The sequence below is a fragment of the Larus michahellis genome, chromosome 9 (assembly GCF_964199755.1).
Source record: "Larus michahellis chromosome 9, bLarMic1.1, whole genome shotgun sequence".
Classification (NCBI taxonomy): Eukaryota; Metazoa; Chordata; class Aves; order Charadriiformes; family Laridae; genus Larus; species Larus michahellis.
This window is the reverse complement of record NC_133904.1, coordinates 36,178,286-36,204,594: the sequence shown is the minus strand read 5'-3', so window position 1 is coordinate 36,204,594 and position 26,309 is coordinate 36,178,286. Positions and strand designations below refer to the sequence as shown.

General features: G+C 41.7%; 1 long non-coding RNA gene across 1 annotated transcript in view; it reads right to left on the bottom strand.

Moving 5' to 3' along the window:
* Positions 1 to 9,392: 9,392 nt before the first annotated feature.
* Positions 9,393 to 26,309, bottom strand: part of LOC141748718 (uncharacterized) — an 88,523-nt gene continuing 71,606 nt past the window's right edge. Inside the window, exons 5-7 of the long non-coding RNA XR_012589081.1 lie at positions 18,405 to 18,468; positions 15,848 to 15,931; positions 9,393 to 10,503 (exon numbers count right to left, since the gene is read on the bottom strand). This is a non-coding gene — a long non-coding RNA (uncharacterized LOC141748718). The remainder of the gene's footprint in view (positions 10,504 to 15,847; positions 15,932 to 18,404; positions 18,469 to 26,309) is intronic.

The following is a 26,309-nucleotide window of genomic DNA, read 5'->3' as shown; positions in this document are numbered from 1 at the left end:
TCCTATGGTAAGTCCATTCCTCAGGAAGTCCTGACATGAAACAGGCTCCACAGCAACAGCCTTTAGAAAAGGCAAAAGAGATATTGATCACTTTCACAAAAGGAAGCTGCAGTTAGACCCTCTTGCTGATTCACAGCCCCACCTGGAAGGAACAGCGTTTGCATTTCACTCTGAAGTCGCTAAGTTTCTCCCTGATGGAAGACTGCTAATTCATGGACTAATGCACGTGACCTTACAGGTCAGGTAGATGTTTCCTGTGTTCCAGGGGACACCATGCATGTAATAAGGTGCATTGCAGACACTGGCCATATTTTCCTCCTTGGGCCTTTCCGAGATAGTTTTTCACTCCCAGAGCCCAGATGGAGCTTACCAAGAAGGCAGGCAAGCTTGCACACATGCTACCCCCAACCCGACATGGAGCACCTCTCCTACTGCCCCACATCAGACAAAGGGAACCTCCACCAGCTGGTGTGTATCATCAGCTGCACCCCAGCCACACGGGGATTGGAGGGGTCTTATGTTTTCTTTTGAAAACAGCTCACACCACTGTTGAACAGCATTTTCAGCACTATAGAGCTTGAAGGACACATTCTCCCTGAATTTAAGATGCTGTTTCAATCTTTCCTTTCATTCACACAATCTCTTCTATTAAACTAACACTTTACTGAGACAGAGTCACGAGCAGCAGTGACTGAGTCATGGGGACTAAAACACTGACAACAGAGATGCAGAAGCCAATTGGGGATCAAGCGTTTCAGCCAGCCTCCCTCCCTCCACAGATCAACCTCTCTGCTCAAGTCTAAAACAAGTGTTATGGGTTTATGCTCTTCTCAAGTACTAAAGGCATCAACAGGACATGGAAATCAGAAATAGTGCAGAAGTGGTAGATTTGGTTCACTGTTCTCACTATTTGACTCATAGGTGGTGGTCAGGCTCTTTTTCCTACAGATACAATATGTTTTTCCCTTTCCTGTAAAGGCACAAGGGGTAATTTAGTCACTGAGAACACATGGGTTTACATTTTTCATCTCAAACTAGCACGGTAGCCTCAAATACGATTCAAACACTCACCAAGGCAACTGAAGATCAGCCATCCCTCCCTCTCTGCAGGCTGCCCGGTGCTAGGTGCTATTTGCAGAGACAGCTGCTGAGCAAGCTTGGGCAGTTACTCCCAACTACAGTGTGTGTCCCATGACTCTACCAACAGGACAGAGTAGGACACCAGAAGCACTAACATTTGTGATTATCAAGTTGCCTCTGTTGTACTTTGAGTCTCAAGGTCAATTTAAAAATTAGAGAGACACCCTTGATTTTATAAGTATTTCAATGACTAAGTTGCATATATTTTGTGCCATATGAATCTTTCTTTGAAGTTGTAAACAAACAGCAGCTCTTTTCCCTCATATGTTTTTCTAAAACAAGTGAAGCTACCTGGTCTGAGAGCTCTGTATCTTCCTTTCTGCTGCCACTAGAGGGAGAAACCTATTCCTAGGATCTCAGGGCTTCTAAGCTATTTTTGGAATAGAATCAGAAATATTTGTTAAATGGAAAAGCACTTGTCCATTTGCAATAGGCATGGATAACGCAAATGGAGAGCCTCTAAAACATTGTAGGATAAACATTTATCCCCCCCCCCTCAAATAAACTCCAATTACAATCTCAAACCTTGTGAATTTAAACACTGCTGCAATTGTTCTTCTTTGCTGGTAATACAAATCCTTCTACTGTGTTTGCTCCCATTGCATCCAGGGCAGGGGAGGCCAAACAGGAAGAAAGGAGAATACTGGGTTTCTATCAATATAGGAACAAAGGATGTTTTCTAGTGGCTTAAAGTAATCCTGATTGAAAAAAGCATGAAATTTTCTATTAGCTGTAAGGAACGCTAGAAATTCATTCTGGACTGAAAAAAATACTAAAGCAGCATTAAAATTAAAAAACTCGAGAATTCTAGATTTGAAACCCTCCCTTCCTTTTCTTATTCTAATTCAACTGAAAGACTCATATTGATGAATACTTCTTCAGTCACTCAATTTTTAACACTTGAACCAACAATGATTGCTTTTGAGAAGTATTTATAGCAGCGGCAAAGTCATTCCTCTGGTACGGAAAATGTCTTTGCAAAATGTTTTCAAACATGGGTGCAAAAAAACTTTACCCAATGAAGTCCACCCTCCCTGAGTACAAAATGTCTCAGCCTGAGGAATGCTGAGTAACCACTGAAACGTGCCTTCAAATATGGGCTGCTGGTGGCCAGCAATGAGCAACCAGACCTGGCTTCAGGACACAAAACATGACAGTTTTAGAGGAAAAGAGGCCATTTTCCCAGACAATGGGGTAGTTTGCAGATTCAAGCCTTGACCACATTCTTTCCGAGATACTCATTGTCCTTTTTCTCTACAAAAAGGAGCAGCAACATTCACCTTTAAGGTCACAAAGAATGAATCTTTGCAAATCTTAGACTTAATTGAACTGCGGGTGCAAATAATAACACAATCCTAGAGAAAAACTTACCCCAAAATCATTCCTTCCTATCCTTTAAAGGCAGTTGCAAACAGGCTTTGTTAGCTAATCACAGAATAATTTCGTTTGGAAGAGGTTTCTGAAGGCTCTTTGGCTGGACCCCTTGTTGAAAACAGGGCCAACTTCAAAGGCAGAGCTTCTTCCGTTTAAGCTTTGAGTATTTACTCCTTCACTGCAAGGACATACTGGTGACTCAGGTTCAGCTTTTCCACCAGAAGCCCCAGGTCTTTGCCTGCAAAGCTGCTCATCAGCCAGTCTCCAGCCTGTACAGTCACGTGGAGTCACTCTGAACCAGGTACAGGCCTTTGCATTGTCTATGATGGCCTTCGTGAGGCTTGTCCGCTCATTTCTCTGGCCTGCCAAGACTGTGTCAGGGGGCAGTCCAGTCCTTCGACTCATTGACTGCCTTTTCCAGTTTGGTGTCATCCCCACAACCATCTCAAATCTGCAGAGCCATAGATCCTTTAGGCACAGTGCCAGGGCCAGAAGATTGGCTAAACCCACACAAACAGAAAAAGCTTTTCCTGGCTTATCTGCCCCATCCTCCTACTGCAGTGGCCAAGGTTAGCAACTAATCCCTCCTATGTCCACCGAGTTTCAGCCTAAAGAAGTGTAAGTATCTTGCCTACACAGTTTTTACTTGAAGGCTACCACTCACTATTTGCTCTTTTGTCAGACTGTCTTATAGTTCAAGCGTTGTTAAGCATTGTTATTTTTCTCCATCATCACACTCAGCGTAAGCTCCACCTCTCCTCACCACGCACTAACCTAGGGAAACCTTATTATTCTAATTCTCATACAGATAATTAAAAAAACACCTTACATGAGCAAACCAGAAGACTTCCACCTGCAGAGGCGGGCACTGGGGCATGGAGAGGAGAAGCACATCCTCCCCCATCAGCCACACACCTGCAGTACCAAAGCATCAAGTAAAACAAGCTTTTCTTTTCCTGGTGCTTTATTTGATGCTTTTTCAGACCAACTGCAATGCCTCCCTCACTGAATGTGAGGTCACTTTAGCACTGTTTCTGTAAAAAAAGTCTGGAAACTAAAATTGGTGTTAAAAGTTATAACTCATCACCCATCATGTTTACAGTATTTTGTAGTTGTCATAATAGTGAGGATGATGGGATTTGGGACTTAAAAACTGCAGCTATATTTGTTTCATCCAAGTGATTTTCTTCTTCTGTGGCGATTTCATATCAGGAAGCTTAAGACAACTTTACAGATTTTTTTCCCCCTTTTGCGTGCATGTGTCTATATACATGCACACATACATAAAAAATAGAAAATATTCCACAGGAAATTTTCCTTTCTGAAGAGATTTCCACCACCCTTAGACTAACAGTATATGTAGTCAGTATGCAAAATTTGTGTCAAAATCTGTTCTGAATCAACTCTACGATGTGTACTTCATATAACCCCGAATTACAGGTTAGGCTACATTTTAAGTATGAAATATTAAGTGAGATCATAATAGTTAAATCACTCCATTGTCATTCCAACACTAACTCAGGTTGGCAGAGCTCATGCTCAATGATGTCACCGTTTATACCTTGCTGCGGCTGCGAGCAGAGCCCAGTCCGCATAAATTAGCTTTGATCAATGAAAAGTATTAACATTTTTTATTTTTACCTTGGAGCGCACTTTGAATTATCAGTTGCTTTTTAGTGTTTTAAAAATGCATATGGGTGAGTTAAGTGGCAGCCTAAAATATACTGCAGCGACAAACTGCAGAAGCGTGGTCAGTGCGCTGGAAGCCGAAGGGACTGGAGACAAGAAACAGCCCCTCGCAATCAGCTGCACTTTGACAGGGTCTAAGAAGCGCCGTCCAATTTGAAGGTTGGAAAGGCTATCAAAGCCCAGACCTGAAATAGCAAGGACAGCTGTAGGATGGATTTCACCATCCTTCCACACATTAAACACCGTCCCACTTTGCATCAGCTCCCACTGAAATAAATAACTCAAGAACTACGCAACATAAATAACAGCAGAATGGTTCGGAAAAAAATCATCTCTCCATCTTCTAAAAATAGCTTCCTTTTGGCTATGTTGTTCCTTTATGACTTTCCTTGAGAAAATGGTGATGAACGGAATACTGATGGGGAATGACTAGCAGAGGCTGCCTCAGGAGCATCATTAAGAGGCACGTTTCTCCCACAACCTCCTGTTTCTCAGATGGAGGAGAGGGTATTTTCCATCTCCTGTTTTTCAAGGTTGGAGCAGAGACTGGCTGCTCCCTGCTTCTCTTCACCCATTCAGCACTCAAAGTTTTCTCTATTCAAGACATGCCTCTGCTCACACATAAAGCTCTTCTCGGTGCTTCTCAGGCTGTGAGGCTGGCCGAGCTTGAGCCTCCATGGGAAATTCGGCACAGCCCCAAGATTGGGAACTGCCAATAGGACCTACAGACACACATGGGAAGGAAGCTGCATCTAAACAGTCTTCAACTGTCCTTCACTGGGTCATCTCTTAACTCCATGCTGTTAATTCTTATGTTCACAAATGCAATGGTTACATCCTGACCAGGGTTAAGCTGAGGATACCCCATCCTCACTCTGCTCCACAACAAATCTTCATAGATCAAGTGAAGCTCTCCTCGCATCAGCACATTTCAACTCAGACACAGCCACACTGAGTTCATGCAATTAAGCTTTACTCCGTGGCTTTGAGAGCTTTCCATGGTTTGCTCCTAAAACAGAAGAGACTTTAAAGGCAGCTTACATCCTAAAAAATACAAAAATGAAAATTTATTTCAAAGGCATTTGGAGAGGAACTTCGCCATCCTCTCCTCACGTGGGCTGAAGCCACTGAGATTTGCAATGCACCCAGAGGCTGCGAGGAGATGGGAGGTTTGCTTTTCCATACAACATCCTGAGCTCCTCTGGGGGAAGAGCTTGGGCAACAAAAACACCTTCTTGTCCCACTTCCCACATGGCAGTGTTTTATAAATTCCCTGAAACATACCGAAATGGAGGAAAAATGTTCGCGCTGGTGGTGCTTGAGCTATATAGGCTGTTAGGGAAGGGAGTGACAGGAGTCAAATGCTGCGCTAAGCATACGCTTATAGCCAAATAAATGGACAAAAGGTCAAATCAAAGACTACCCACATTCGAGGTTTATTTCAGGACCCCTTCTTCTATCACTACTAGGGGAGCCACAGCCCTTTCAGAAACAAGCTGTTCCTGCTATTGCTGGCTTTGGACAAAAAGCATACTGCTGCTAACCTCTTACATAAAGTGAGCAGACAAACAGCTGAATTGCTGACCCCTAATGGCCTTTTCCCTAGGATTTGTGGGTTTGCACAAAGAAGCCAACATTTTACATGCAGCCCTTGATGGAGTTTGGAATTGTGCAGAAACACTGTTTGGAGTGCACACTCTTAACCCAATTGTTTGTGTACAATGTTCCTCCTGTCTGATGCCAAACACTGTAGGTCTCCGGGTTATTTTGTTATTATTTTTTTTAAGCTGCTTGGCCATACACAACTTTGAAACTCTGTATATACCTCCATTGCCATTAACATTGCGATGTAATTACAAGCCTGCAGTCAGGGATTTTCCTCTTTGTTTCAGTCCATCCTCTTTTTTTTTAGTTGAGCACTCATAGCTCAGTAGATATAAGCTCCAGAATTTTTACAATTTTTACAATTTGTAGCCACTTCTTGGCTACAAATGTACAAGTTTTCTGTGACAGAATGTGAGGAGCAGGCGGCAATTACGCATCAGGTTTATTTTATGAGTGGGAGATATTTAGCAAGAGCAGTTGACTCAGCCTGAGTTTTGAATAAACAATTCCCTTCATCCTTGCAAACTGACTTAACAGAATTTTTTTTACAGACTTCTGCTGATTGGCAACAGATATAAAACATCCCTAAGGAAGTACCATTTCCCTTTGAATGGAGAACCACACGCAAACGTCAGGCACAGGGTGCCAACTCGCAGTAAAGCGGCACCTTTCCATTACACCACCGGCGACGCTGACTTGCCCTGCCCAGCAAACCCCAGTGCCTCCAGCAGCCTGCCCCCATTAGATCCATTCAAACTGCTAAAACATGACGGTAAAAGCATGCACTGCAGCAGAGTATTTCAAGGACCACACGCTACCTGTTACCAACGCACTGGGTATTTTCAAGCATCCCCAAGTAATCAAGCCTTGCACCTCAGAGGATGAGAAAGTGCAAGCGATCCAACAGCCCGACCGATATATTTACACAAGCTAAGGATGAAAGCACAGAACACCACAATACTCGAATTCAACAATAACAAAACAGCATTCAGGCATAACATCCAGCACAAAAATCACCATTGTATGTTTGGTCTCCAATTATTCAAGCCCTGAGCTACCAAAACCTACAGCATATACTATTCTGTACTCTTCAGCTACACTAAATCCTACCTTCACATTTTTGTTTTAATTCAAAGACATACTAATTGTTGTGAACACACAAAGTATTACCTGGAATAACACTTCAAACGCAAATTAAGGGCTCTGTAAAATTATTGTAACGCGAGAGTACCATGGTTTATTAACAGCAGATTTGCAAGGTTAATTTTCAATTATGTATTTCTTATTAGTTTCCTAGCTGTCTTGCTATTATTAAATTTAAAGAGGAAGATACTTTCAATGTGTCCAGCTTCTGTGGCATTATTACTGATAATTATTCCTATTTTCCAATTTGTGTTACTCTCGTGTCTTGCAAAATTTGTAATTAATGAGCAAATAATTATAGCAGCACTTACTAGAGCTGCTTTAGTTAAAGCTGCGTCAGCTTCTGCATTAGGATTCCCATTTTTCAAGGGTTTATAACTCAAGCATAAAAATTCACTCTGGGCAGAGCCTTGTCATAAGAGCTCTCTGCTAAGCATGATTTTTTTGTTTTTAAATGTTTCTAAGCAGCATTCTTCAGTTCCTTTTTTAAGTTATGGACATTTTAAAAAATCTTGAACTTCCAAGGACATTAAGTTCACAGCTCTCCATTTTTCTACGCTCCAACATCTTTGGAATAAAGGCATTTTATTTTAAGGTGAAGGCATTCCCCTTTAAAAATATGAAATGAGATGCCTCAGCATCTCCAAAAACCAGAACCAGGTTTTTAATGCCTGGTGGTCATTAGCTTTACAAAATAGACACAGAAGAGAGCTTGACATTCAGGGATGTTTATGCTGATCCCGACCCGTTAAGCATTCATGCACATACTCAATTAAGGCACATGAGTGGTCCTTAGGAGTCAACAGGCCTGTCCACGCTCTCCGAGATGCACATGCATTCACTGCCCTGATTCAGCAAGACAAAGCGTTTCTTTTGATGCAAGTTTTAGGCTGTCCCTATTCACAGCAAACTGTTGTCCACACGCTTCAGAAAACTGAGCATCACAGGGTTCACTTCTTCAGGGTGCTGAGGACCCAGCGGCACATAAACAGGGCTTAAAAGGCTCAGCTCCTTCTTGACAAGGTGCTCAGCATCACACAGCATCCTGTCTGGTGCCAGCATAAGACTTATCACAAAACAGTTGCTTCTCTTTTATCTGGAAGAGGAAATCCAAAGGGGAAATGCAGCAGATCCCAAAACACAAGGTTTGCTATACACCCCACAAGCTTTACCACTAAAGAAAATTTGATAACAACAGCTCTAGAGCAAAGAGATTCTGCAAAGTTTAGTCACTACAGGACAGCCCATCACAGCTGCTTCCTCTAAAGGTCCTTTGTGCTTGGTCATCCAGAAAACACTGGATGCACCCCTTCATCACTGCCTCCTCCTGCAGAGAGCCTCAGAGCAGTCACCCAGCTCCTGGAAAGCCACACTTGGAGCTGTTTGACCTCAATACCAAATTTAGTTAGAGCAAGACCACTGTAATTCAGCAAACCGGGAATAGCAACAAGACAGCAGTGCTTTGGATATCACCTTTAGTTCATTGTATATAAGCTTTAAAGAGTAGGATGGACTAAAACACTTCCAGCAGCAAACAAATAACAAAAGCACGCACCAAAAAAACAAGTACTACTAGGAAACATAGTCAGAGATGAGACAAAACCAGAGAATTATGAGACCTACCTGCAACAGTCACAGCAAGTCATGGAAAACAAGGTTTGTCCTCTTGAAAATCCAGGCACCTTATCTCTTCAGCTTCCTCCTCAGGAAAAGGGCATGGGAGCTCAGTGCACCTTTTATTTACTTTCCTTTGATTACCATCAGCTGAAGCTCTTCACACCCTCATTTGGTGCAATTATCTCCTCCTGTTTGAGTTAATTTCTAATGAGGGGAACCCATTTCTTAAGATATTAGTTGGTCAGAGCCATGGCACCAGAGCCTTTTACCACAATGACTAAGGAGGTGCAAATATACTTTCTCACTGGTGCCATCCTCATGACCAAGCCATATTTTATAAAGCCCATACTATCATTAGCAAACACACTAATAGCTTGCAAACCTCGCCATGTTACAGGAATGCTGATATCTTTATTTCTGCAAAGCGCATATGCAGAGCCGTACTATATAGAGCCAACTACAGCTGATATTTTTAATCTATAGTAAAGCCTTGCTATATAAACCAACTGTTCCTCCTCATTTTAGGTGCCTGTCTGTCTTTCAGGTAAATATTTTCTCTTGCTGACCTAGTGTCATGAGCTTCCCCCGTTAAGATTAGTTTGCTAAATCTAGTCAGAGGAATCTATATGTGCTGATATTCCCTAGTTGCTGATGGCCTCACATTTTGACTGTAACCATGGTGCTGCTGGATTTATCATGGCTGCATGGCACAATGTGTACCTCATTATTCTTTCCTGGCAGCTTTGTATAGCTTTTATTTAGCTGTAAAAATAATTTACATTTCTTGAGCATCTGAATTAAAGATAAAATAGAACTATGACATCGAGAGCTGGAGATTTTATGCAAATTTATTTATAAAGATAAATCACATTTAGAATGCAAAATTACACAAATGTCTTCCACAAATCGCCCATCTCTTAAAGAAATTAATTCTTTACTTTTTTAAGAATAATTCCTTAACATATTATCTACGTAGTTGCAACGTGAACAGAAACAGTATAAAATCCGAAGTGAAATTTGGGTACGCTGTGTTGCCGATGAGATCCGTTATGTGACAAGGAATTTTTTCACTTCTACGTCACTGACTTGAAATTGCTTCAGGTCACCAGCCCGTGGCACTCTGCATCAGCTGCTCCCGGCCTGGGATGAAATTCTGGCTGCACTGAAGGCACTGGCAAACTCTTGGTTGGCTTTACTGGGGCCACGGTGCCCCACTGTGCTAAGTGATGTACAGGAAACGCAACGACAGCACGACTCCACCCCATAATGCTCACATACCCACGTCACACACACACAACCCAAGCACCTGGTCCAAAAGATGAGTTGTTCAAATATTCTAGAATAACATTTCTGGGAAAGCCCAGCTACTTGCATCTAATTCCAATACACCCAACACCATAAATCCAGGTGATTTTTATTGTCTTTTGGGATTTCAGAATGGTATAGAGTATATTTTTGAAAGTGGGATATAAGTGATGGGGGAGTTTCTGACTATAAAGTTACTTTGAACAAATAATCTAACAGTAGTTATTTTGCTTTCAAAATTATCATAGATTTTGAATACAAATAGGGCTTCATAAAATTTCTTTTAAAACTTTATAGAGTTTCTCTCTGCTCTAACCTCAGGCTTTTCCTTCTAGCCCCTTCTGGTGCTTGGTTATTTTAACATCGGCTCCTCTTATGCAAGATCTCTGCTTTATATTTGTGGGGGGAAAAATCAGTGGTTGTTTTCTTGACTTTCTAATAAAATAATCCATATGAGGTCTCAGTTTTGCTGAACATTTTTAGTATAACACCCCTTCTACTTGGTGGAAGCAACGTTCAAAGAATCTCAGAAATCTCCATGCTTCCCATCCTTCTGCCACACTGAGTTCTCCACTGTGCAGCCCTGTTCCCATTGCACTTTGTCCAAAGAGAAGGGTGGAGAATTGTTTCCTAAGGAAAAAAAAAAGCACAGAAATATTGACTGCCAATGCCATGCTCTTCCATTATCTCTGCTTCCATGTTGAGTCCAAATACAGCTCTTGAATCAAAAGTAACACAGCAAACGACTTCTCCTTTAGCCACGTATTTGCTATGCGGAACCTGGGCGATCCACACCACCCAAATTTCTGAGCCTCTGCTCGTTATATTACACATAAAAGCATCCAGCTGCATTTTGCAGTGTCTTGCAGATCACTTGTAGACAAAGTCAGCTATCGTCTCAGACATATTAAAATGGTTATTTAAGCATTTCATACTAACCGATGTGCAATTTAACTTTGCCTCTTGCCTGCCACGCAGCGCTGCCTGCCTTTCTGTGCGTACAGCTGGGGTGAACCACAGGACAAAACCCTTCCCGATTGCATTTCTCCTGCCTGCAGCTTGCCTGCCAGCTTGGGGGGAGCCCAGGCACCTCAGGAGCCCTTCGAGTTTCAAAGACGATTTTTAATTATGGATCTGGGCATCCAGCAGCCAACAGGCTGATCCGGACACCCACATCTCTAAGGACTTGGTGAGACCGAAAAATACAAGTCCCCCCATGACTGTTGTCACATGTGCTGCTGCTTTAGGGGCTTCCCTATTTGCCGGTAAAAATGGTACCTCAATACCACGGTCGGTGTTAGAGTTGGGAGCACAAGGAACACAGGCTCAGGTAAATTTTGTAATAAATAACATGTTTTAAATTTAGTTTGTTCAATTCCACCTTCTGAGAAACTGCACAGGGAAGAAACTCCAGGATAACAATAAAAAATATTCATAAAATGAACCTCTGGAATTTACCAGGTTAGAAATTTTATGCCTGTGTTTTTAACCATCCCACAAAATTCCTTAAAAGAAACAAAATTTTTGGTTAAGTCTCATGGAACAACCTAAACCACAAGTAAAATGGATATTCTGGTGGACTAACACTGAGGACGTGTTTCTAATTTCTATACATTTAGTTTATCAGAAGTACACCACCTTTTCCAGCCAATTATTGCTTCATCAGCATTCTCAGAAGGTGCCACGGTGTTGTGGGCAGAATACAATCGTATTCCCCAACACCACGTTAATCTCGATATTTGCAGGATATTTGCACACCTACTGTGAAGAGCAGGAGAGCGATGGCTATGGATGCTCAGCTCTCCCTCCTGGCTGGTACTGGACCAAACACACCCATCAGGGCATCCAAACGATGGAGAAGAAAGGAAGAAATGAAAAACAAAACAGAAAAACAAAAACAAAAAAAGAAGAAAAAGAAAAGGAAAAAGAAAAAGAAAGAGAAAGAGAAAGAGAAAGAGAAAAAGAAAAAGAAAAAGAAAAAGAAAAAGAAAAAGAAAAAGAGAAAGAAAAAGAAAAAAAAAGAAAAAGAAAAAGAAAAAGAAAAAGAAAAAGAAAAAGAAAGAGAAAAAGAAAAAGAAAAAGAAAGAGAAAAAGAAAGAGAAAAAGAAAAAGAAAAAGAAAGAGAAAAAGAAAAAGAAAAAGAAAGAGAAAAAGAAAAAGAAAAAGAAAGAGAAAAAGAAAGAGAAAAAGAAAAAGAAAAAGAAAAAGAAAAAGAAAAAGAAAAAGAATGAAAAAAAGAAAAAGAAAAAAAGAGTTACGTGAATAAGAAAAGTCGTAATTAAGAAGATCCAAGTTAACTGGAGACCAATTTAACGAATATAGAATAGTTTTACATCTCAGGAGGGAGTAATACTCTTACAACCTCAGACAGGGCCCGAGGCCCCAGTCACGAGGAGTTCACGTGCCCCAGTCCCATCGCAGACAATTGGATTTAAGCACACATTTAAGTACGTGGCAGAGCAGGGATGGTTTGTGAGATCCCTATAAAAGCACAACCTTCCATTCTCCCAAACCATATGGATTTGACTTCCCATATGGAGTGACAAAATAAAAATATATTCTAAAAATAGCTCTCAAAAAATGCACTGGCTGAAGGCTGCTTCCTGTGCTACAATTTGATTAGCCTTGTGTTTTATTTCTTCAGCAGTGATTTTAATTTATCTCTGATTTGGAGCATGAAAAGCTGCTTTTCTAGTTGTTAGCAGAGGAGAAAAAGGCATCCGGGAAGCAAATATAGAGAGCTCTTCTGGCTTTATAGGAGCTGCAGGAACAAGTAAAATGATTTTAGAGCAGCAGAAAACAAAGTGATGCTGGGAGATGATCTATCTTTGCAATCTGTATTTAAGTTCCCTGTCAGCCCCTCCGCGGGTGCAGAACATTACATATTCCGTGCAGCTCTAAAGTAACCTAAAGGAGCCAAAAATTGTCAGCGCAGAAATCCCCTCTGCGGGAGGGATCTCTGCCAGCACGGCTCCCGCCCGGCTCGGTGCGGCGGCCACACGTGGCTCCCTGACAGCTCCTTCTGTCCACCGCCACGCGAGGAGCCAGGGCAGCCGCTCCCTCCGTGTCGCGGCGTTGATGGATGGATGGTATCGAACGCAAACATTCCTGTTTGGGCTCTGCTGTAAGGCGCCTTCTTAGAAATCATAAACTTTTTTTTTTAAAGAAGAAAAAAACAATCTGGAAATTTTAAATTCCTTTGCACTTCAGATGGGTCAGGGAGCAAACCATCAGCCAAGTGCCTGGGGAGCTGCTGGTGGCATCTAAGACATGAAACCGCTGGCTTTGGAAGAGGGGAAGGAGAGAAGATCAGTTTTGGTGGGAGCCTCGACCATCAAGTTCTCACTTGAAGACTCAAGTAGTAAGTCTCACCACTGTGCTCAGCAGGAATTACCTTCCCCCCCTTGGCGTTGGAGGACAGCTGGGGACCAGCACCACAGCACAAACACATCAGCATCCCTCAACAGCAGCTGGATCTTGACTAGACAAAGGGCTGATGAGCCCTACACTGGCCATGGGGTTTTTGTGTGCCTGGTTTGAGACTGACACAGCAAGGTGTCTCAACAAGGATCTTTCCTTTGGGATCTTCTATGAAGCTCCTGCAACTCCAGAAGTCGCCCACGGATGCCTGGGCTGTGCTGCTCCCTGGTTTAGGTTGCTGCCTTAGGCTGAAGACCGGGATTTAATACCCACCCCTGCTCCAGTGGCAATACAAGCACAGGAAGCTGTCATTTATTTTTCTGAAAGGACGTTGTAGAGAGATGGGGGTCGATCTCTTCTCCCAAGTAACAGGCGATAGGACAAGAGGAAACGGCCTCAAGTTGTGCCAGGGGAGGTTTAGATTGGATATTAAGAAAAATTTTTACACTGAAAGGGTTATTAAGCATTGGAACAGGCTGCCCAGGGAAGGGGTTGAGGCACCATCCCTGGCGGTATTTAAAAGATGGGTAGACATAGTGCTTAGAGATATGGTTTAGTGATGTTTTTTGTCAGAGCTAGGTGGGTGGTTGGACTGGATGATCTGAAAGGTCTCTTCCAACCTAGGCAATTCTATGATTCTATGTATGCCCAAACCATCCCCATCCTTGTCACTTCCGAGAACACACAGCAAAGTAACTGCTCTGGTTAGACATACATTTCTCATTATTTGTGTCTTTTGCCAAAATAAGTAAGCAAATAGATAGATAGCAGATAGACAGATGAGTAAAAACATTCCCGTTCAACTTCCCAGAGTGATGAAGTACATCACTTCTTGCTTTTCCAGCATTTCAGTTTTCCCACATCCGTGAGTTTGCTTGTATTTATGCAAATAATAAGCATGGATTTCCTGCAGGCCTCTGACGCTGCTTTAATAAAGCACACTCTGGGAAAGCTTTCTGTCCTGTTTCTGGGTTAATATTTGTTGCTGAATCTGCAGAAGTGAAATAAACCCTAGAAAAATTTTCATTGCAGGAAAACGGTTCCCCTCTCCTCAGCGCTGGAGGGGACAGCAAGCACTGGTGCGTTGGGATGGAGGGGGCAGAGCAGCTCCCAGCTCCTCTCCAGCCCAGAAGACATGAGCAAAAAACGAAGGGTCAACCCTTTCTGCCAGCTGTTTGCACTCGTTGGGTGCCTGGAGCAAGAAAAAATGGCAAGACCGATGGCCAGGACCCCTGTTCTGGGCATCAGCGTCACGGTTTGGGCTCTCAGACGCTCATCTCCAAGCCCCAGCCCCAGCAACTGTGGCAGTGCGAAATAAAGTTCATTTGGGTTTTTTTCCTCTCTCTCTCTCCAATTTATTAAAGCTTTAGGAATGATTTTCCCAATCTGAGCAAAAGGTCTACATTTACCCTTAAAAGAGACTTTTATAATATCTAAGAAATATTAAAACCTGAAAAAGGGAAATAAAAGACATGTAGAGAGGGAAGAAGCTGAGCTGTAAAAGCTTTGGAAGAGAAAGGATTAGAGGCAAGCTTTTCTCTAAAGAATTTATAGAGAAAAAAGCCAACACTTTGGAAACAGTTATTTACAAAGTTCAAAGTACTTGGCACCCTTTGCTTCGGTAAGATAAGGGGCAACAAATAACATCCATAGTCACAAGGAGTTAGCACAATTACTTCTGTCAGCAAAACTAATTTTACAAAAAACATATTTATTCTAGGAAGAATACTTTTCTTGCTTCAGATTCATTTTTACATTGCTAATAAGTCTCTTAGCAGTAGATTATAAGTGCCTCTTAAGCCAGGAACATGTGGATCGCCCTAAGCGCAGCCAGCGGTCTCTTCTCCGGAAAAACCGTGATTGAAGCCGAGGAGAATTTCACCTGAGGAGGTTCACTGCAGGTGTTTGGTCCCGTGTCTGTAACCTGCACTGTTACAGAAATTTTTAATAATTATTATACACCACCAATCTTCAGAAACAAGATCTAGGACTATTCTGACCTTTTTACCTTGCCTTACATGTAGACACGAGTGGCCAATTTAGGGCGACATGCCCAGAGAGTGGAAAAGAGTCCACCTGCCTGACAACCTGTATGAGGCCCGTGAACCTTAAAAATTTGTCCAAAATTATCCAAAAACTGTCTGAAAAACATCCTAGACCTGATACCTGCTAAGCCAGGTAAACCCTTTAAGGGAATGTAAGTTCAGAAGAATCTAATTTCAGTAAAAAAGCGATGGATGAGAGACAAAGACAGCCCTCTCCGGCCGGCACCGATGGGTCCCACTTTCCTGAGCTCTGCAGATGTGGCAGTTTTCCAGAGGAGACGCCGAAAAACACCTGGCTGTGCTCTCCGGAGGTGAACAAAAGCAGGAGCTGGACTGAGGCAGGAAGACGAGTGGTGGATACGGGAGACAAACAGAGAAATAAAACTTTTTGACACATCACTAGAAGAATCTGAAAAAAAAAACCCTTACTGCCTCTTTGTGGATAAATACAATTCTATCAACTCTACGTGAAGGCGGTGAGAAGCCCCAGGCTGCCCTTGGCACCTCACCTGCACCGTGCAGAAGCCGTTGTCCTCCCCGGCTGCGAATTCACCACTCCAACACCAAGGGGTCCATCAGTGCCCTCTCCTGTGCTGGGAGGAGCAGAAAGAATAAAAAATGATTTTAGACCTAATAAGAATTACAGTTGGTAACGTCATAAGCGGTTTTCAGGGATATTATTCCAAGTATTGCCTGCTCTGCAGCGCTTTGCATGGAAAAGCAGCAGAAACAACACGCCCCAGGAAGCTGCCCGGAAAATAAATGCAGGAGCTTAATTCACACGCAGAAATGCTCACTCGTGCAAAGAAAATATTTAGATGATGATGAAAGAGGACCGGCTTCCAGTTTTGGATACTCCGGGCGATTCTCTGATTGATTTGTGCGTAGGCACTTCACTGAAGAACAGAGATTAGAGGTGCCTGTGGCCAGTCCGGACATTATAAGAAAGCATCTGACAAAGTTACAAATCTAAATCCCGCACCCAGAAAAGTAGCTAAATGCTCTAAATCAAGTTATTCCATTTCAATTCCTCGCTTTCCTCAATTTTTTGTTCCAAAGGCTTTGTGACAATTCATGTCAAAGAGCTAAGTAAATATTTTCTTGCACTGTGTGGAAGATGATGTCAGGCGGCGATGGAAGTGAAATACTGACTTTGTATAACTGTTTGTACCTCAGATAGAATTGACTCATTTTGTGAGATTATAGAAAATGCATTCGGTGATTATATATGCCCCTAGAGGCCACGTGGAGGTGAGATTATGCATCTCACAATGTTATTTTACCAGGAAAAAAATGGACTAAGTAAATAGAAAATCTGCAGGATGTGACTTCATCGTGCACCGTTGACATCTGCTCATATGATTTAAAGGATGTTACTATGAATATCATAGTTGCTAATGTAAATGATGAAGAAATCATAGGTCAATCATATAATAATAAATATTAGCATAGGTTTCCCAAGGCCAGAAATGGCTGAAATAGTAATTGGAATTATGATTTTACTCTTGAATTATGTGATACTGAAAACAATTTGGTCGCTGCTGCTTTCCTGGAACTGCTCCATTAGAGCCAAGCAGATACACTCTCCAATCTTTCTTATTCCAAGAAATAATGTCACCTTTTCGTAAGGATTATTTTTCTTTCAGGTAGGCATGCCCCTCACCCCGCACGCTGCATTCAGTTGCCACGTTAGAGGGACACATTGAGCAGCGTGTCCCTATCTGAGTCCACGGTCCCTATCGCTCTGGGCACTGGCCTGAGGATGCAGCACCCCACCCCTGTCATTCGGGTTAGATACCTCGGGGTAAGGTAGAAAAACAGGAAAAAAATCCTCATAAGTGTAGTGCAGACACAAAGCAAGCATCTAACCTCCTCCTCAACCACAAGGCACTTCCCTCTTAAACACCAGAATAAAGTGCTCTCAAAACACATTAATGCAATAGCTGATACATTAAATTTGATGAAAGACTGGTCCAAACAATATGGTTTAAATTGACAAAATACCTGAAACTCACGGCACTATTTATGACAGCTCTGAATCACCCTGGACACACAGAAGGCACACAAAAAAAGTGGCTGCAGCTGTAACGTAATTCATTTAGGAGTTCTCTGGCAACACCTTGTGCAGCAAAAAAACCACCCAGCCAGCCTGGTGTGGCAGAGCAAACGCGTTCTTCCAGGGGGCGAGGGGGCTGATAGTCACTTTAAAGCATTAAGTGGCACCTTCACCTCCTTTCCCCAGCTCCCTACACCCCTCCCTGCGATGAAGCCTGCATGAATTCGTCCCAGCGTGGTCTGAAATCCAGAAGCTGCCACACGAAAATATTTTAAGTAATAGGAGTTGCTGGGTGATTACTGTATTACCTGGGGATTCCTGCCAACCGCTGCACACAACGGGCTTTGGAAATGCTGCTAAATCCTATCTTTACAGGAGAAAAAAAAAAACCACAATCTAATCCTGAAATGCTATCTGAATATTGTTGGGCTGTTTTCGTTTAATGCTTGTAAGTCCTTACTGATGGGAAGCTCATAGCAGAGCAGTCATGTTCTGTCTGGTCCCTAATGCTGAAATACTCCGTGCAAAAAAATCCAGATACGCCGCAAGTATTTTAGCACAGTTACACAAAAGTCTAAAATTAGGTCATAAATTATATAATCTTGCAAGGAAACAACAAATTTAATGACTATGCCAAACCAGAGATAAAAGCTGAGGAAGGAAATAGCATCTTTCTCATTAAATATTAAGGATCAGATCCTTCAAACATTTCCCAGTGATGAACTCTGTGGGAGTTTGGCATCTGTATTTGTGTGTATTCTATAGAATGTGCTTATACATCATATACAAGTGCTGCATGTGATTTATGGAGCATGCACACACACACACGGTAAGTATATTTATAATGCATAAATATATTCCATCAAGAGCAGAGAAGGTGATTAGTGACAGTTTCCTAAGAGGTTTAATCAGATATCGTGATGGCTTATTTCCAATGTTGCTCCAAAAGGGTTTTTCATTACAGGGCACTCAGAAGGAGCAGGTAGAGGCATTGCTTTTTTCACACTTACTGTGGCAGCAGATATCACAGACGTAGAGACCAGCTCTGTGCATCCTCGCTGGGATTCAAGAACCCTGTAAAAGAAGAAAGATTACCAGGTTATAAGAATGGATTTGAAAATTCCCTGCAACCTTTCAATCTCTCCCCTAACGCTACTCTGCCCTAGCCTTTCTTCTAGCCTCACACAAGACGAATCTGATCTGATCTATTTAAAATAATGCAGGGGTGGGGTTTCGTGCATATTCCCTTAAAAGTTGTAAGTGATTCTGCTGAGACCGATGGCCACTGCTGATGTCCTGAGTATGTTAATGAGAGGGAATGAGAATCTCTGATGGAATAAGCCAGATAGCGCTCCCGTCCTTGCTGTCGTCAAAGCCTCTCTGATAACTATGTCCTACTATGTCCTTTTTTTTTTTTTTCAAAGATTTGAGTCATTTGTGGATCAACTATATAATCCTTGTGCTGAAGCCTGGGAAAACCGCTGTTGATGCCCTTGGCAAATTCTTATCCTAAAAAAGCATGAAAAAGAGTAGCAAGTAATTTCAATTCCATAAAATATATTAAATGCAGCACACAGGTATGTAAATGGGAAACTCCATAACTGTAATTTGCCCATTTAGAGCCTGATCTAAAGGCTGTAAAAGTTAATTTGAAATCTTTTCATTGATTTTAATGGCCTTTAGATCGGGCCCATACTATTCGCTGCATATCATGTTTGTTTCAGTGCAACAGTACATTTATCTAAAACACGAATTTTGTGGATTACAACACACACAGATCCACTGCTTACTGTCCAAAGGCAAAGCTTGTGAAATGTATTGACTTTAGTAACACACATAAAATGTAAAAACCAAAAGAAAGTCTCAAATAACGATTACACTTTATAAAAGTGAGATAAAAAATTAGAAGGCCTTCTTTTCATTATATACTAATACAATCTAAATGTATTTTAAGCATCATGAAATCCAAATGGAATTTGTCACAATTCCTCATTTCCGAATGCAGCGGTTCCACAAAAAATTACATGTAAATGATTCAAAACCTCTTGAAGAAACAGCATTTTTTTCTAATTTGAGGAGAAGAAAAAAAATGTTTCAACCCAAGCTCAGCAAGGGATAACAGTATTACAGTCTCTGCGCAGAGAATTTAGCCACTCATAATGCTAAATCCTTCTCAAATGCTTTATTGCTATAAGGTGGCTAATACCAGCCTCCACACAACAGGACTCCCATAGCATTAACCATGAGAGATAGGCTTCCAGAAAGAAACTATAGCAAAGTAATTGTAAATCTCTAATGATGCATAAAACCAAGCTGAATTGGTCCTGAATTCTCAGCATAAAAGAAATGAACCATCAGAAGAACCAATTCTGGTGGCAGTATAACATACCCCAGTGTGGAAACTGTTTATGGTGTTTGCTGCAGTGGAAATATTCCTACTAATATGCAAGCTATACGAATTCATTAAAAATGCCCGAATGCTGCAACTCCTCATGATACCATGTGTGACATTAAAAACAAATCATTAGCCAAAAGAAAACTTCATCTGTACCAAAACAATTCACCATCTTCTTTCTCAGTCATACCCAGTTGTCCATACAGTGAAATCAGTCACTTCTGCGTTCTTTTAAACCCGTTTTGCAAGACCTTCAGGATGATGCTGTGCCCCAGGCAGGTACTGCCCCACCAGGCTGGGCTGGGTTGGAGCTCTGCCCCACCAAGACCGCAAGTCCCAGGTGCTCAGCTGAACCCAGATGACCACATGGGCAGGAGACCAGCCTGAAGCCTTATCCCCCACCCCAGCTTTGCTCAAGAGGAGACCGGTGCTGGACCTCCAGCAGTGGCCTTCAAGGGTACAGAGCCATGGCCACATACCAGTGGGACAGGGCTGTCCCTGATGGTGTGCCAGCACAAACCCCAAACCTCCCATTTTCTTAGAAGATTTAGGCAATTCCTGCTGGGTAAGCATCCAACAAAATATTTTAATCCATAATTAATGATACCATTTAATTAATTAATGATGTAATCCACAGCCTCTAACAATGAACCCAGCTCATTTCAGAAACCTCAATGCACTAACCGGGACCTTCACCCATTAATCCATCACTGTCCAGAGGCAACTTGCTCCAGAAGCAGATCAGATTGATTATCTAAGAGACCAGAAATCACTTACTTGTGCACACACGAGGCACAGCAGGCGCAGAGGTTGTGCATCTTTCCCCATGCAGCCTTGCCCAGGAGCTTCAGTGTGGCCATAAACAAAATTTCTTTTGAGAAGAGAAGCCAGTCTTACTTTTGTGTCTAGAAGATCTCTGGCTTTTTTTAGATGCTGCCAAGAGGTATTGCATAGGATGATGCTTTTCTAGCGCCGGGGCATCTGTCCACTGAGAAATAGATTGACAAGGCTGGAACTGTTGGGTTTGTTTGCTTTATCATTTCACAACTCTAAGAGCCAGACATCTGAAAGCTCAGATACATCATTGCACAGTGTCAAAATCGGCGAAGGCACAGATTTGAAATCTGCATACGTGGACAAAAATAGGGTGTATCTGAAATTAATTAAAATTTCTATGCACTACCTAGAGAATGATATTTACCCATAATAAGCATGCATCAATGTATATCACATTTAGTGCATGGTTTTTAGTGAAGTTGCAGTTTTCAAGTCTTGCGCGTAGGACTCTAAGGCTTAGCAATGACTTTTCATGTTAAAAAAGCATTTTAAAGAATTCTTTTCTAAAAAAAAAGAAGCAAATGCCACTCATTTAAAGTCAAACTAAAATGAAACGAAATGCAAGTGACCCACTGAGGCTTTCTATGCTTGCAGTTGCAACTAGCTGCATCACATACTGCATGCGCAGTATAAAACATAACACAACCGTATAGCTGTTACAGCCTTATCTACAATCCCCGTGGAAATAATGGGAAGAAAAGGTAAACAATTTTGCAAGGGATTTAAAAAAAAAAGGGAAAAAAAAAAAAAGGAAAGCATTGATCTGACTCTGTCCCTACTGCAGTTAATGAAATTTTTAACGCTGACAGCAGTACAAAAAGTTAGGATAAGGATAAAAGGTGAAGAAATTAAGTTCCCCTATTAAATATCCTCCCTGTACATATATATAACAATAAAGGAATGGAGAAACTGATGAAAGAGGGGAAAACCGCTGCAGGAGTAAGACAGAAATGAACTAATTCACACTGTTACAAACTTCATTCACGTTGGCGAGGTGCTGGCACCACGAGCATCTTTTTTATTTACTTATGGGTGAGGGGTCTTTCCCTGTAAACAATTTTTTTATAGCTGTTCATTTTGGGAAAAAGTCCAAACTACTTGACCTATTGCCCCAAGGATCTCACAGCAGTAAGTGCTATCCAGGATACTCCATCTGACACCTCTATATTCAAAGGTACCTCCATTTTTTCCAATCAAATCAGAACAACTCTAATTAAATTTAAACAAGAAGCTAAAGTGAGATGAATGGTTTATAGGTGCTTCATGCTTCCCTACATTGATTAATAGATAAAGAATTCTTACCTCCACCAAATTAGTTGACAAACCCTGCTGTAATTTATTCCTTGTACATGATGATCTGTAAGCACAGTGCACTCTGGTAGGGACTGAGCTCCAGCTCCCTCTAAATATATTCCGTGCTGGTTGGCTGCACCCACCAGGTATTTACATTCCACAGATCTTGTCCTAGTATTCCCCTTTTAAATTAAAGTAGCAGCGGTTATTCTTGCACAGAAAGCCATTATTTGTGAATCGGGTTTGCAATGCGGGCAGTTGCATTGGGCCGTGCCATTTCTTGGTGCCCAAAGAACTGCTCTGCTGAGTTTTATTTTTCCTTTTGTTTTCCCTGGTGTTGTCCTGCGTATTACCCTGCTCTGTAAGTGCGCAGCAAACGCAATTTTCTTACACATACGGATGGAATTTTGCCAGAGCAGTGCATTTGTCACTTCAAAATCAGGCTCTTTAACCCCAAAGCTGATCCAGAACATGCCTGACCACTTCTAAAGGAGAGCACAGGAAGAAGAAGGAGGTCAGGGGCTGTGCCAGGGATTGCCTGTCTGCCCCGGCCAGCAGCGAGCCCCGGCCACCAAGGCCCAGGCTGGAGCCATCCAGAGGTGGGCTCCAACTTTTGGAGATGGCACTGACTGAGACCATTTTAAAGGCGTTTACTTTTAAGAAGAGTGCAGTTCAGGTTAGGGTATGAACCAGCAGTTGGCCAGAGATGTATATGGGGTTTAACCTGATTCACTGATTACTTTGCAGTTCAAATTTTGCAAGGGGCATCCAGCCCTCGAGACAGATATCGCTGCGCTGGACAAATGGCAATCAATAGATCTATTCAGAAAAACATAATTTCATTTTGCTTCTTAACCAGAAATTGATACACGCACATTTCTTCCTTCCCAGTCCTCCCTGACTTAAATATATCCTGTGTTATACAAGTAATTGTTTTGAACCCACTCTAGGACACAGTCAGAGACATGACTCCAATAACACATTATCAGTAAAACAAAGCAAAACAGTTTCATGTCCCTGCTGGGTTTGTATATACACTCTTAAATGAGCAGATTCTCTCATTATTCACCCTGATCTGGTCATTGTATGCTTAGTCACAGCTGTCACAACAGGTGCCCGAACATCCTCCCCCTTCACGGCACTGCGTTTTTTCTCTAGAGTTTGCTGTCAAATTCCTCTGCTGCCTTTCTCTGGTGGCTTTGCTGTTCCCTCTCCAGCTCTTCCCAGGTTCAACTTCATAATTACTTCTCAAATCATCCAGGGCTGGCTGACTCTGGATGCGATAACCCTTCATCTTAAGCATCATTTCTTCTTTACCAGTTGATGTTCTTCATCCCGTCACATGAAGCCATTTTATCTATCAACTTTGGCCATGCTTTTGTTGCTTGAACCTTTCTCCATCTTTCTTGATACCTCCAGTGGCCATACACTTAGGGACTATGCAGCAGCTAGATGCTGATTCCTCCACTAGACCAGATTATCTCCCCCTATGCCAAACAACAGCAAGAATCTCCAGTGACTTGAGGATTTCCAGGTGGGGTCTTGCACAACACAACATTTAACATGAAAATTCTTTGGAATTAATATTTATGCCCCAAAATACCATCTCTTCACTTCTGTTTCTCTCCAGCATCCTTCAACAGTGGTTTGGGGTTCCCAAAATTGAGTGCAGAACTGCTCCTTCCCTGTCCCATTCCTGTCGCTGCAGATTTATGTACTGCATTTTCCCACTGAGCTTAGCACTCATTGAGGATCTTTTACTGCTGAAAATCCTGTGAGTGCTTAAATTATCAGCACTGTGCTACTGTGCGCTAACAAAGTTTATCTGATACAACATCATATCAAGCATTTCCAGTTCTGTAACAAATGTTTTCTTAGCTGGAAGCAAGTTTCCTCTGATATTAGAGTACCGAGAAATAAAGAGACAATTTTATATGATTTTTTCTTGCTATTGTCTTCAAGGAATATAGTGTGGGTTGAGGGCAAAATATACACAATGCAGCCTCTTTTATGTTTTATAGACATCAGAATTTAAGGCCTGATTTCAGGAGTGCTATAATCCATCAGTCCCACAGAACTGCAAAGGCTGGTGAGGGAGAAACTAGACTGAAAGCCAGCTATGTAACCTGTATCAATCCCCTGAAGCACTGAGAAGATTGGGCCAAAGCATTAAGGCAAAAGCTTTCTATAACTTTATTTCAATAAAATTACAAAAGAGCAAGGAAAATACCCAGCTTTTGAGTCACAGAAAAAAAATACATTTGGTACAGTACTAATACCATTTAGTTTGTTTTCTCTCTAAAAACTCACAGTTAGGGGTTAAAACATGCATGTACATCTCAAGTTTCATCCATTTGGGATTGAATTATTTTTCTTTCCTAGCTCACTCTTACAGTACTGCCTTCCCTGTCCTGCAGCACGGTTTGACATCCCTGCAGCAATTACAACTGCTTGCAGTTGAGAACAAAATATTACAAAAATCTTTAATGCATTGACCATTCTTAACGGAATTTATCAGCTGGCAACCAAAAGTAGAGGCGGTGTCATATATTCATACGGATTTCTGTTGGTCACCTACAATTTAAAGAATTCATCCTCCATATTATTACACTTTACGGCTCTCAGGACATATTAATTAACATGCTAAATTATCTTAAATTCTTGCTGCCTTAAAATTGAATAGAGAATTCATTCCTCTCGTTCTTATTCTCCCTCTTTTCCCAGATTACTTTAAAAGTAAAGTAATTATTGCTGGTGTGCGTGGCTTGACCCTTCCCAGGGTGGGAAATCTCCCAGGCTTGCATTTCATCACTTGCTAACCTAGAATAGGAGCAGCTCATCTGCTCTGCTGTGGCGCAACTCTGCCTGAATGCAGGTACACATGGATCTTAAAGAAAACATAAATCTACAACAGATATGAGGGAATTAATAGAGGTGAACAGTGATTTGGAGGGGAATAAACCAGAGCTGAAAGCCAGTGTACTGCAATACCAGTGGTGCAAAGAATGTCAAGGAAATGAGCTTAGCCATAGCTTTTTTTCTTTTTTTTTTCTTTTTCTTTTTTTTTTTTACCTTGTTCTAATTGCTTTGATTTATGGCTTTGCTTAACTTACTTTCACCAAAAATCATCAGGCAGAATAAAAGAAACCTCGATCGCTGCCTGCCGAGCTGCAGCTGACTGGCAAGTATCGCTTCTCCGAAGGTAACCGGATGCAATCACTCCCATGGGGCAGAAAGCAGGAGTTTGGAAACGACTCTCCATTTTACACGGCGTTTCTATAGCTGTAAAAGCTCCATGTTCCATATTATTAACCTCTTTCTATTCAAGGTTCCAGAAAAGGTGGCGGTGTCAGCTACCCAACCTGAAGTTCGAGACCTTTATGGGTAAGGCAACATTTTAGAGCATAATAACTACACAAAATCCTTATCAAAGATTGTCAGAGAGTTGGAATTACCAGCGGTTATCAGTCAATAATTGTTAGAGTAACTGATGGGTAAGCGGTAACCCTTCACATGCAATTCTTCTGTGGGAATGAGAAAAGCAGCTGGAAGGAATTCATAACAAGAACCTCGCAGAGCTCAGAGAAATGTGATGTATAAACAGATTATTATTTCCTGTGGATATTGATGATAAATGAACTGGATTTGGTATGTCTAGGAAATATCACCGCGCTCTAAGCCATCTGAACTCCCTGTGGCTCAAGGTAAAAACCTCTCCTCTAACATATGAGAACCCAGCACAAAGAAAGCACTAAATATCTGGGTCACTCAAAATACAAAAGTTGAACATTCCTCTTGCATACTTTTCATTTAATTAATCTTTCCTGCGGGTTTTCAGTGTAATGAGTCATTGATTGTCGCACGGAGTGCTTTATAGGGTAAATTAATTCACATAAGAGAAACAATAAGAAGTGCTAGGTAGCGAGATAAATAAATAAAACGTGAAGTGTGTTGGTCATCTGGTTGCAAGTCAGCCCCAGGGGACCACCCGTATCTGTAAATCAGCTGCTCAGTGAGCACTACCAACACCTGCACTCCTCTTTCCTCATCTCTACCTATACCTACAGCTTTATATAATATGAAAAATCCCCATAGAAAAAGCAAAAATAATCAAAGCTCTATCCCTCAGTTGGAAATTAGATAACCTATAACAAGATGATATCTAATTACATGAGAAAACATATGCAAAAAATGGCTTTTCCATTTAGTTTAGAGGAAACTTCTGTTCAGTGCATGGTCACTCAGTTCAGTGTAATAAACAGCATTTCCAAAAAGGAAACAAGGCAGGAAGAGTAGAATACCTACGTTTATGGTTAAAAAGAGAAAAGGCTGATATTTGGAGAAACTGGTTGTACCCATAAAATTAATCTTAAAATACTTTTATGGGCAT